Genomic DNA, 8,758 nt, shown 5'->3' on the forward strand with positions numbered 1-8,758 from the left:
TCATCAAGTTGAGGTCCCAACTCTCAATATAAAGAAACCTCTAACATTCTTGAGTACTTGAAATCACCAATTTCCAATGGAGAAGATAAAGAAAGCAACAAGGATGTGATAAATACAATCTTGGAAAAATGGCAAGAATTCAATCAACTCAAGAATACCCTTCTTGAATGTCAACTCATGGAAGTGAGCCTTTCCCTTGGAAACAAGGCTTATAAATGTGGATGATCCTTCGAGAAAATGATAGGATCCCTAGGTATTGGCTTGAATTTGAACAAGCCTTCTTAGAGGAGTTTTTACTTCAAAATGAGTTAAAAAGAGCTTGGGAGGCTTGGGACAATTGTAGCATGGGTAAGGAGGTCCTTTAGTTGAAGGGAATCAACAAATTCCAAAAGATAAGGGGTTTCGTGAGAGTTCTAAAAGACACATATAAGGTTGAGGTGAGAAGAAAGTCTCCCAAGACCTATGAAGAAGCAATTAAATATGCCCAAATATATGACGATATGACGAGGAAATCCAAAGATGAAACTTCAGAACAAATAGGTTTTCCTTCTAAGTTCAACAAATTTAGCAATTTGAAAAGGAAGGGGCACTTAAAGAAGGAGGCTTCTCAGTACCACCACGTAAGAAATCTCAAACACACCTAAAGAAAGAGGATTATAAAAAGGCCCAATAGGAAAATCTTTGCTTCAAATATTTGGGAATAGATCATGCTGCTTAGAACTACCCTAAAAGTAAACATGCAGGAGCTAAAGACCCAAATGGAAATCTAAAAAAACAAGTACATGCGGTGCAAGTGTTTCCATTTAATGTTACTAGAAAGCACACTGAGGTAGAGGTTTCTCATGAGGAAAACACCCATATGTGTTGTCTAACATCGGCAATGTTGTAGCCACCTTTGGTCCTCATGACTTAACAAGGATGCATGGAAAAATAAAGAGTAAAAGAGTAAGAGTTATGATCGATGATAGCACAACATATAATTTCTTAAACTATTCATTACTTAAGAAAATAAGAGGAAATTAAAGTTTCCACAGAGTCCAAGCGCCCATAAATATCTGGACTCTCCAACAAAGGCTAGTGATAAAATGGTTTGGGACACAGTGTAGAGGTGGATATCCAAGGTTATCAAGATGCCTTGAATTTCCAAATCATGCATCTTGATCAAACTAATGCTGTTCTTGGTTGAGAATGGTTGTATAGTCTTAGGCATAGCTTACAATGGAGTTATTTAAATAACTCCACTATGTTTGAAAAGGATGGTAGAGTATTCCAGATTCAAGGAGAACATGATGTTCCCAACTCTCCCCTTATTTTTTTGATGGAATTGGATGACTTCTACAACAATAACAATGTAAGGTATATGTTGGGGTAAAGGCTAATGGCCTGTCCAATTCACTTGAATTCTTTATTTGTGGATATATAGAGAATAAGGGTGTGATGACTATAGCACCAATAGCACCCATGATACCCAGTCTCTCTCTTGCTTTCTCCATTGCATCCTTGCTTCCATCAACTGGTATTAGAGCCACTCGATTCAATCATCCAAGCTTCCCACAGCTGCTTGTAAGTGTTGTGACATGAAGTTGGGGGCAATAAACTTCATGCACCTCTTCACTTCCTATTGCTTTCAAACTGAGTGATAGAGATATTTATCACTAGGAAAGGGACATTAAAAGAAGCTTTTATACCAAGAGACCACACCATACTTTTCTCCCTTAAATGAGAATGAAGATTGTAACATACCAAGTGATGTTGTACTCGAGCATAGGGAGAAGGAAAGGATCGGCGAAGACCATAATCTTAGCAAGCTGTTCTATGCCAAAGAGAAGAGCGATATGTTGTTGAAAGAAGATCTTGCAGCTCAACATGACATGAACTGAAATATATCAAGGAGTTTGAAGGGGCTGATTGGGTAGGTTCCGGGGAAACATTGCACCTCCTTCATAGATACCTTTACAATTAGCTCAAAACACTCTGCAAAATACCATAAGACATAGAGACCCATAACTTTAAACAAATACATGATATCAAATATTCAAACACATATCAAGATGCCCCTTGAAATGGGCTTCGCTTTGATATAATTTTTGTAAGAAACAGAGAAGCGGTCGGAAAAATATGGGCAGTTTACTAGATGGGGGTAAAATTGTTTGAAAAAGAAACAGTCACACACAAAGAGTCATAGATTTTTTGTTTGACATCTAGTACAATAACTAAATATGTACAATGATGCTCCTTGAAGAGAGCTTCACGTTGATATTGTTGGTAAACTGAAAGGAAAGAGTAGAGTGAACACAAACTCAGAATACTTGCATATAGAATGAAAAAGAGTGAGGTCCTTATGTAGGCACCTCTTACATGCTCAGTGACATCAATGATGACTTCAGAGCTCCACAATCATCTCCTCAATCTACTCCTAGATTCTCTCAAGCATCCTATGTGGCTTACCACCACCTAACTGTGCTTATGGGCACCTAGCTGTGCCTCTAGCACTCACACATAGAAACCAAGGTGTGCCTGAGGCATACACCTTGAGATATCCCAACAAACCCCCCCCTCAAGGGAATGCCTCAGGTTATGTCAAGGATACAGCTAGCACAAGGTGTCTCATGCCATCTCATCGTGGTCATGGATCTATCAATGGCTAGGATCTCAAGCTAGCAAGGGTTCCCATGGGTGTAAGGTAAACAAAAGGGATACAAAAGACCTTCCAATGGTTATCTCCCCTGCATGTACATGCACACAATGTCTGCAGGAGGTATCATGGAGCAAAACACATACACATGGCCTACATCATAAGGTGACCAGAGGTGTTTACAAAACACAAAAAACACAATAGTTTATTTCATTCATTTTGGAGGACTATCCAGGTTGAGTACCTTGACTCAACATAAAAAGAGAGATCTGGAGCATACATAGAGATGATTTAAAATGCATAATCTTCAAAGGATGCCTCATCTTGTGGAGGCACATCAACTGAAAGTAGATTGGCATTTTCTGTCTTTGAAGTTGCTTCCTTTTTGGCTTTGCAAAACTTCTCATGATGATTGTTTTTGCCACAGTGTTTGCATGGATTCATTTTGAAGCAGTCCTTTGAAAGGTGATTTGTCTTCCCACAATGATTGCAAGGTGTAAACTTGCCCTTCTGGATTTTTATGGCATAAGCTATGTCATTGCCTTTCCTGAGCTCCATGTGCCTTTCTTCTTCTTGAAGAGCAGAGATAATACCTTCAAGATTAGGATTAGGAAGATTTTTCAAAGTGGTAACAATATGATCATAATCTTCAGGCATACTCTTAAGCAACACTGCCATAGCATCATCTGTAGTGATAGGAGAGTTGATAGAAGCAAGTTGAGTCATAAGACTCTGCATGTAATTGACATGGGCAGCCAAAACAGTGCCACTAACCATCTTCAATTCAAAGAAAGAAATTTTAAGTGATAATTTTGAGATGTGAGAGCTAGCACCAAAAATCATGTCAAGCTTCTACCAAGCTTCTGAAGGAGACTCTAAGTTAGAGATGTGATGAATATAATCATCTCCTAAAGCAAGAGCAATGATACCATATGCTTTCTCCTCTCTAGCGGGATCCCTTGCCGGGAGTGTCGGAGCTGAGGATTCTCTAGCATTGGAGGCTGTAGAAGAAGAAGTTGAAGTCGGTTTGACAAGTCCCCAGAGGTTTTCCCTCATCAATGCAAATTTCACCTTCATCTGCCATGTGTGGAAGCCCTTTCCATTGAACTTATCTATATTCAATATGGTAGCCATGAGAGCTAACCCAAGTATTGGGTAGTGTCTTCTCTCTTACAAGGCTAGAATACAACTGAAAGGCTTCCAAATATAAGCATTTAATGTAGCAAAGACTAGTGACCAAAATTCAATCAATGATGCTTTTTCTTACATGCTTCATAGAGGTGGCTAAAATGAAAGCTTTCCAATCAAAACCAGGTATAGCAACTCAAAGCAAAGCTGAAGCCACAGTTGTACTGATGTTATTAAAAACTTCACTTGAAAATGCTAGAGTAACATCTTATGTAGCATCACTTTCAAAAACTTGTCAAAACTATCAAAATCAAAAGACTGAACTTGGAGGGCTTGAATCTCACTCTCCAAAGCAAAGAAAAAGGGGGTTTCTAAGGCAAAAGAAAGCTTATATACCATAGAAGGTCCACTGAGGAGAAGGGGCACAAATTTGCGTCATGGTGCCATAGCTTGCCTCTCCATTTTTGACTGGTTTTTCTCTATTTTCAGCTTGAATATGCAGCCATTGCTACTCAGATTTCAGCACAGGATAGCTCAACGTATGGAGAATCTCCCTCTAAAAGGAATTAGAGAAGCATGGAGGAGTCTTAGACAAAACACAAAAAGAAGAGTTGACGATCTGCGTGAAATGGCGATGAGCAGAGGTGAAGATTCATCAATTCCTTGCAACCAAGGGTTCGCCCCTTTGAGGTGTATCTCCAGGAGGAAGGGCATGGAGAATGGCAGAGAAATAGAGGAGAACAGGCTTAAGCAAGTTTTGGGAAGAAGAGGAAGAGATGGTGAAGAAGAAGATGGAGAAGAAGATGATGATGTGGCAGAAATGGAATCAAGGGGGATCAAATGGCTCTGATACCATGTTGGTAAACTGAAAGGCAAGAGTAGAGTGAACACAAACTCAGAATACTTGCATATAGAATGAAAAAGAGTGAGGTCCTTATGTAGGCACCTCTTACATGCTCACTGACATCACTGATGACTTCAGAGCTCCACAATCATCTCCTCAATCTGCTCCTAGATTCTTTCAATCATCCTATGTGCCTTACCACCACCTAACTGTGCTTATGGGCACCTAATTGTGCCTCTAGCACTCACACATAGAAACCAAGGTGTGCCTGAGGCATACACCTTGAGATATCCCAACAGATATAAGTTTCGTCCAAATCGGACCATCGAGCAAAAAGTTATGAGCAAAATATTGACAGGGGGTCAAACTATCATGAAAAACACCTACTCCTTCTACTGGTGTGGACTTAGGAGAACACTACCTCCATGCTTAGACTTTATCAACGATCCAAGTCCCATAGAGGTCACCTAGGAGGGAAGTAAAATCTCCCTTTGTGGCTTGGGAAATAGATAAACCATGTATGTGCAATGTGCGGTTGAATAGACAACACTTTTGAGTACTTTGGAAGAGAAAGCAATGGAAAAAGGGAAGAGACACTCAAGAGAGAGAACCTGAAGTGACCTTCATTACCAATAGAGTGAGACTCCACTCTAATGCAACTCAAAATACTATAAACACAAGGTAGAAGAAGAGGTTTCATATGTACAAGAGGAAGCGGAAGCTCCAAGAGTACTCATAGAGAGAGAATGGACTCAAGAGTCTACATAAGAGAATATCCACAAGAGGGAGAGAAGGCTCATGGAAGAGGCTTGAGGAGACTAGAGCTACAGAAATATGAGGCCTAATGGTGGAAGAGATGATGAACAAGGGAGAGAAGGGCTCCTTTTATACAGATTTTGTCACCCTCCTTCACCCATTCACAATTGCTGCCTGTAGATTCCTTTCCCCATCAATCCTGCTTGAGCTGCATTTTTCTGGCTTGCGTATTTGTGCTGTACATTTTTGCCAAAGTATCCCATGCCTCTTTTGGCATACTTACATCCTAAATATGCACAATCATAGAATCCGAAATACTGATAGACAACCAATACATAACTTTTCTGGCTCTCTCATGCCATCCTTTAAATGCCTGCATTTCCTATTGATTGGGAACATTTGGAAGAACTGGTTCTTCTTCATTTCCTGTAATGAACTCCCAATATACTTTTCCCATAAAATAATTTGTCATTCTAAACTTCCATGCTTAGAAGTTGTTCTTGTCAAGCTTTTCAGTGACAATCTGTGAAAGAGAATCAGACGCCATTGCAAAACACTACAAAATATTCTGTCACTGCAAAAAACACAGCTTCTGCCTCACAAGGGCAAATCTGCAAAACTGACAAAAGTGGTATTTGACCACACAGTCACTTCCTAGTGATGATTTTGCATGAACAGGCAATAAGGATGATTCTGTAACTCCCAATATCTCTGCACACAGGCATACGATGCAATTTTTGCGGCAACTTTCCATCGACCAGTAGAATAGTGGTCGCACAGCAAAAACAGGGTCCTTTTCTCAGTGCTTGTGAAGAACTTCCGCCTCCAAAACGAGCCCCGAAATGGCCTCGAATCAGAAAAATAAAGTCACAAGGGCTTTGCCCTTACCCGCAACATATACTGCCCTCTTGCCACACCGCGAAGGGCGTCTCAATATGAGACAGTGCACTCTTGCACTTCCGGCTGTGCTACTTGCAGAGATTTGCTCCCAAACTTGAACAAGGAAAGCAACACTGGTCCTCTTACCAGGACACCGCGAACTTGGTTTGCTTTCTTGAGCTCCTTACCACGAACTCGGCACTGATACCATGTGAAGATAGTGGGAGAGAAGGAGGGAGTCTCACTTGTAGCTTTCTCACATATACAATGGGAGAATACACATAAAGGTGGAGGCTGAAAACAATTTTCCTCTTCTTAGTTGTGAAAGCCAAAAGAACTCTAGTACAAAGAAATAGAAGAACCCTGTATGTGCGTCTCAAACCAAGCTCAGCTAACTAAGGTGGCATACTAATTGAGCCACAAACTAGAGTACATAAGGATAGCTATCATCCATCTATTATTCATGGGCGGTGTACCAACCGCATCTATAGCTAACAAGTCGGTGACATAAATGCACAATGGTCACCCTAGCATATCACGAGTGGAGCTCGATATCTCAACAATCTCTAGATGCAACAAGACCAGCAAGCCTCCTACACTCCACCAAGGCAGGGTGATCTATCAAGCAAGATAGTAGAGCTAACAGTGAAGCTGAAGAATGACTCCACTATCCTACTAGCGCGACAACGAATGGTAGTCCTAGGCAAGTCACGTCATGATCTCCATCACAAGGGGGAGGTGAGGGGGAAGGGAGAGGGGGGGAGGGGGGGGGGAGGGGTGGGAGGTAGAGTGGAGGGAGTAGAGCTAGAGGGGGGGGGGTGGGGAGGTAGAGTGGAGGGAGTAGAGCTAGAGGGGGGGTTGGGGAGGGGTGGGAGGTAGAGTGGAGGGAGTAGAGCTAGAGGGGGGAGGGGGGGGAGGTAGAGTGGAGGAGAAAGGGCTAGAGGGAACAAAGGATGGGGGAACAAGGAAGGGGGGGGGGAGGGATGTAAGGCAAACAGAGACGAGGTGGAGTGAGGGACGGAAGTGGATGGGGGAGGGGGGTGAGGAAGGGTGGAGGGAGAAGAGGTGAAGTGGAGTAACGAGGTGGAGAGGGTATGGGGGGGAGGGGGAGGGGAGAAGGTATACATGGGAGGGGGGAGAGCGGAGGGGGTGATGAGGTGGAGGAGGTGGTGGTGGTGGCGAGGGGAGGAGGGAGGGAGGGAGGTGGGGGTGGAGGTAGGGGTGGGAGATGGAGGTGAGGGTGAGGGTGCATCATGAGATCTTGCTCTCACTCTCGAGGCTCTCTTTTGTTCATGCACCTTCCTCTTCTGCTCCTAGTCCACAAGAGTATGAGTATGGGGCTTCCTACTTCTATCATGTCTATCGGATCTACGGCTTTGAGAACCCATATCAATGAAGGTAGGAGAACATGACAAGTGATGGGAAGGCAAGAATGGAAAGGCTCCAAACAAAGGATGCATGAAATGAGTTCTAAAAAAGTAGTCTCTTATAGAGAGGTTGGACAATCCTCCCCTAGATCTTGATTGGAGTTGATTGGCTTTATTGGATGTAGTTTGGCTAAATGTAGTGGTTGTGGTGATTTGGTGGCTCTTCTAATTTGAATCTTGATTGGATGTGATTGGATTTAATTTGGCGAAATCTAGTGGTTGTGGTGATTTGCAAAAATAAGTGCCTCTTCTAATTTGATGTAATTTTATTTTTTTACCCTAATTTTAAAGGAATCCAATGCTAATCAGATTTCATGTTTGCATAATATAATGGTATATTATTATGTTTAATTTTAATTTATTTCCAAATTAACCTAATGGTATGTCCTAACATTTTGACTATGTCTGCAAACATTATGCTTTCACCTAATTTTATTTCCATATTAACCTAATTCTATGTACTAACATTTTGATTATGTAGAAAATATTATATTTTAACCTATGCTAAACAAATGGTGTATTGTTATAGTTATGTAGCAATACAATTCACCTATGCTAATTATTGAATCAAATTCCATGCATACTTTTTGGCGAGGGAAATTCCACGCATATTGGCGTAACCAGGCGATTTGAAAATTGGCATGATCATGCATGCATGCCATGAGCATGGTTGATGGATGATGTGGCTCTCCATGCTTGTTGTTGAGGTGGGACATCATGTGTCATGCCTTTAAGGTCATCATGCATGAGGTGGCAAGCTGAGGTGGCCAAGGCTATGACATGGCTTTATGATATGGCATCACAAGGTGGCAATGATGAGTTGGCAAAGATGAGGTGGAAGACTAAGGTGGCGATTGACTGATGACTAGGCTCCAACCATGCCTATGATGTGGCTTGATGAGGTGGTACACGTGGATGAGGTGGCAAAAATGTAGACTGGTGAGGTGGAAAATCATTGTGATGTGGTAGCTCGTGTGATGATGTGGAAAAGGGTGAGCTGATGAGGTGGACATTGATGATGTGTGAGGTGGCAAGAGGTGGGGAGGTGGCATGGGTGACCATATTCAAACTTGCTTATGTAACAATTTC

Source organism: Dipteris shenzhenensis, chromosome 16 (assembly GCF_047967505.1).
Source record: "Dipteris shenzhenensis isolate YYH24624 ecotype China chromosome 16, Dip_SZ_1.0, whole genome shotgun sequence".
NCBI lineage: Eukaryota > Viridiplantae > Streptophyta > Polypodiopsida > Gleicheniales > Dipteridaceae > Dipteris > Dipteris shenzhenensis.